The sequence below is a fragment of the Amphibalanus amphitrite genome, unplaced genomic scaffold (assembly GCF_019059575.1).
Source record: "Amphibalanus amphitrite isolate SeventyFive unplaced genomic scaffold, NRLGWU_Aamphi_draft 001209F_arrow, whole genome shotgun sequence".
In the NCBI taxonomy this organism is placed as follows: domain Eukaryota; kingdom Metazoa; phylum Arthropoda; class Thecostraca; order Balanomorpha; family Balanidae; genus Amphibalanus; species Amphibalanus amphitrite.
In genome coordinates this window covers 8156-13191 of record NW_024882703.1, presented here as the reverse complement: position 1 = coordinate 13191, position 5036 = coordinate 8156, and positions in this window count along the sequence as shown.

Below are 5036 nucleotides of genomic sequence, written 5' to 3'. Positions count from 1 at the left end.
GCAGCTGCGGCCATACAAAGCACAGCATTAGATCAGAGGTTAACGTTTAAAAGTCACATTATCAGGAGTTAAGCGCCAATGCAAGACCTTCTTAACAATGGTCTAATGCGGTTTTGTAGCATTGCATGATTACATAATGCATATCTTTAAATACGTAGCCGGGCGATAAAGCTGCATAAACAGATCGTGGTTACATAGGAGTTTTTACAGAAGTTTTTTAGTTTTTATGTAGTCTCTAAGTTTTCCTATGCAATCACCTTCGCCTTAAACCATATTGTTATGCGGCACCAAAATAGCATGGGCTGTAGCATGGGCAACCGTCTCTGACAGTTTGCAGTGTCAACATTCAGGGCGACACATGGCAGTGACATATTTCAGACAGATTAAGACCTGAATCGAGTCACGTGAGCACCAGTGGGATACGGATCAGACAACAGCGTGTCCTATTCTCTCGCAATACTTAATAATGAATAGCGAAACATTTCTTTGGAACAGACAAGGTTGATTGGCGGATGAGATATCTAGGCATATGTGCCATGTTTTTTTTCAGCAAAGTGATCATACGCCGGGTTTAACCTTCGCACGAGTAGTGGAGCAGGCAGAAATGTTTAAGAATATTGTTAATCATTCCGCTTTTGCTTCTGTAGCAAGGGAATTAAAGAAAAAGAAAGAAAACTGCATCTTGAGGTTCATCAAATACTGCGGTCCACAGTTGTTCGGCTGGTTGTAGCAGAAGAGAGAGAGAGCAAATTGCTGCTGGGAGATCCTTGATAGTAAAGCTGGTAGAACAGGGGAGCTTGAGAGTCTTGGAAAAGATCCCGAGAGAGATCTAGAGAGAGATACAGGTAGTGATGAAGATGAGATCCTGAGATAGATGAGATCCACCTGATAGAGATGTAGATCTCCACCTTGCATACAAATACATCTGATGGAAGATGCTTTTTTTTAATTTAGAGGCTTGATGATTCTGTTCATTGTATAGACCATGATGCACGAGATGCTTTTTCACTGCTCGGATTTGGGATAGAGGGATCCGATCAGCTGGGTTTGCGGCACAGTTGGGCAGGTAAAGGACAGGGCATTCGAAGTCCCGATGACCACTGCCAAACATATGGGTGGTAATTACATTGATAAATTGAATGTGATCATTTGTCCAGTCACCCATTCCTATACTGGCCTTCCCATTAAGAAAATTGCCCACTTAATTCGTATTAGCGTTGCTAGTTTTAACTGCCCTCGAGAATCATTTGTTCGACTGCCGTAACCGAATTCTATCAAATTCCTATCGGCCTTATTCTAAGATTCATGCGTCGTCACTCTCACACCCTTGCTCGCATTACGTTTGCATTTCATGTATTCACCCAAATTTAATTGATAGCCCCCGAAATTCCCTCCGATAGTGTTAGGCGTCTTACAAACCAGGGTCTCCCCGGCGACATAAATGTCTCTTTCCGAAATCCATATGCATGCTCCGCTAACCGGCGACTAAGATACTTATCGCAGGGCCGTCCAGAATAATTGCACAAATATCCACCCTGCTAATTTATGGGATTCACTACACGTCCGATAGACTTATGGTACACATATACGCGATTTACATCCGACTTATCTCTCTATCCGGGAGAGATTACCTATGCCCTCTTCCGGTCCGCGTGTAACACCTCCGTTCACGACCCAGGGACCACCGTTCATATCCTGGAACTCTCCTCAGGAACTCTCCTTAAACCATGGGATTTACTCTTCAAGGCCTTACGTGTCCTGGAGTACATTCTTCCCTCCCCTGAGGCTGTCCAGTACCGATTAAGGTACCTTTACAAAATAAGTATGAGGACTTATTCGGGACACTACGGCTCGCCTTATCCGCACTTTTGGGTGACTCACCCCTGACCCTCGGCTTCTTGCCTTTGGCATAACTTACTCTCCACTGCACACTGTGCCACTCTTCCCCTTCCCCCTGCCGTAGAAACCTCTCACTGCCTTCTCACCCAGTGTTACCTAAGCGGGAAAATTAACAGTGGCCGGTACCACTGGCGGAAAACGTGCATATGCCCTGCGTACGTGACGGTGTGTCCCTCTTATTATTCCGGTCTGGACGTGGGTTTAGAGAAGTGCATCTGTGTCTCATACAGTCATGCTGGTAAACATTACGCCATAGGAGACGGGCAAACAAGCCGTCTGCGCCTCACAATGCCCTGTGCCAATATTGGTGGAGTAATTATTGGCGCTAACTCGTAAGAACGCGAATAACAGAAACGCATTATTTATCCAACCTAATCGTAATCTCAAGTCCTAATTGCTGCTGCACGCATGAACCTAATCACTAGTTCTCGTATACACTCCTAGCAGACCTTGAACCGCTCTTGATTTAATCAGATGATCTAGAACCAATTAGTACGCACCTAGGTATCTGTCGTCTGGTTGTGATCCACCGTATCATAGTGAATTACTGAATGCTCAACGGAAATGACTCCTTGAAACTCGTTCGATAGCTTCTGATGGGCTACTAGTTACCTATACAAATTATCTTTATAGAGTGCCAGAATATTGTCATAGGGGTCCCTAGCCTTTCATAGAAAATATAATTTAAATCATCCTATTAGCAGTAAACAATGCACATCAAACGAAGTGCAGTCCTAAATATCAAATAGCATGTCATATTTAAAATTATGCATTAACTGTTTACGTTCTTATCCCGTTGCAACTTTCCACAACTAACCAGGCTCCTATACGTGACCTTCACCTACCGCCCGCGCCCCAATTACGGCTAACCCACTGCCCCTGTTGTGGCCGCTTCTCGCGCCCTCTGGCGGCTCAACGCCCGCGTCGGGAACGACGATTACCACGGCCACCGGCCGGCGCCGCGTCGACACCGTCAGTCAGTCACGCCGCTATGGGCGCGTCACCACTCGCGGTACAGTGCTCGTGCGTGTTGTCTCTTCTGGCCGGGTAGCTTTACCGGATGTGTCAGTGAGTGTGAATCTGGTAAAATATCGCTGCAATATCTCCCCGTTCGACATCTCATCAGCTCCATTTCACGTAAGTTTTTTTTTTTTTTGATTAAATTCCTGTCCCATTTAATCGTTCCCCAACAAAGATGGTCCTTTCTAGTATTTATTCTACAAAAGCACAACGATCGGTACCTATGTTAGTCGCATATTAGTTCTAACCACAAACAATTCTACATCTACCTGTTACTCGACATTTCGCAATTTCAATGACGCAAAGTGACCATCTAAAGTCGCAAAGTGTCAAACCGTCAACCCCAAACCACTGCTCACAACTCTGCACCTAAGTAACAGAAGAAATTCCGCCGTAAGCTCAAGCATTCGTATCTGTCGAAAATCATAACTCATAGCCATATTCATAGATCGATCGCATGAATCAGTCGCCACCTTAAAACATAACATTCGCTTTCAACCGTATTTACCTGTTCAATAATTGATTTCGACTTCGCAATTAATTCCTTCAGCAATATTACCAATAATTTCGCAATGCAACTTTTAGTGAATTAAGCACAAATCTACACCATTAATTTCACAAACGAATTCCAACCTCAAATCGCACTTGACCACCGCCGATTATAATAAATCGAACGAACCAGTTTGACCAAAGACAATGACATATTCAATGTTGTCACGCATCCTGTCATCAATTTCAGCGTTCGTGACACTGAGCTGCTTATTCAAATTTTAGGATTTCGCTCACGGCCTAATCGTGAATTCCAACGGACGATAACGAGTTGCTGGCGACTCTGACATGACTTCGAAATTCAGATCCTAATATGCTACTAGGGTGTCTGGACCAATAAGTTCAAAGTAATTTAAGTTTTCCAATTCCAATTGAGAGTGCATTTTATGGCAACCGAAAATGTTTGGCAGTCGTCTCGGCACGGCAGGCTGGGTAGAGGGGGGGGGGTCAAGGATTGGGATTGAGCAGACTTTTCAACAACACTCACATTCTGGAGTTTCTCAGTGTGGTCGCAAGCGTCGGCGGTTGTCCTCCGGCTCTGATCACTCGAACTGAAGAGGCTTCTCGCGGGTGACCCCGGACTGACGGTGGCCTCCAGGTGGCGTCTCCGCCTCCGGCTGCAGACTGTGACTCTCGGCTGCTCGACTGTGATTCTCCCTCTGGTTGGGTGGCGCACCCTTTTATAGTTGGGGGGGGGGAGGGGTGACTGCCACGCCCTTGCGACGTCATCTTCCTCTGCCTTCTTCTGGTGGGTGGGGCCGTAAGATGGCGCCCTCTGTCCTATTTAGTCACCTTGCTCCTCTGTGCCTGCAATTTTGGCCGTCGAATCGTCTTCGTGTTGAGTGCTTTATCATTTTAGTAATCGCTGGCATAAAACAATCCCCGAAAGGTTTGTGATTTTCGAGTTTTAATTTTGATTCTTCAATTTCATTTTATTCAAACTTTTGTTTCCTTCCGTTTCGTCTGCCGCCAACGCCCCTGTGACGTCACTCTTGCTCCGCCCACCGTACCGGGGCGTGGCCGTAAGTCAGCGCCTTCTTCCTCTGCGGAGATCTCTGGAACTACCTCATGAGGCCATTGTGAGGTCGGTCACCCGGCTGTTTTGCCAGGTTCACTCACCCTGGGTTGCTGTGCCCGACAAAGGAGGCTGTGTGCTCCAGCCGGCATCCATCCTTGACACTGCTCCATGATCTGTTGACATCTTTTGCTGATGCAGCGTTATTTGAGGAGGTTCGAATCGCTCATCCTGCGGTAGCTGTCTCCATAGGCGGGCGTCGTAATGAGAGTTTAACGGTTGCCCATTGCGAAGACCTCTGGAACTACTGCGTTTTTGCTTGCCATAGGATCTTCCTGGTTGTGCCATTCCCACCATGTGACTCAGCGCGGCGCAGCTGTTGTGGTGCCTGACAGAGTACGTGACAAGTGACAGAGTACCTTAACGTGCTCGCTCGCCGCCGCCGCCGGCCGCGGTCCTGACGTAGCTTGTTGACTCAGCTGTGCCTCGACGGTTCGTACTGATGTAGGCGGCATCGTCTTCTCGCAAATGTGTCTACTGCGGCTATTCCCAC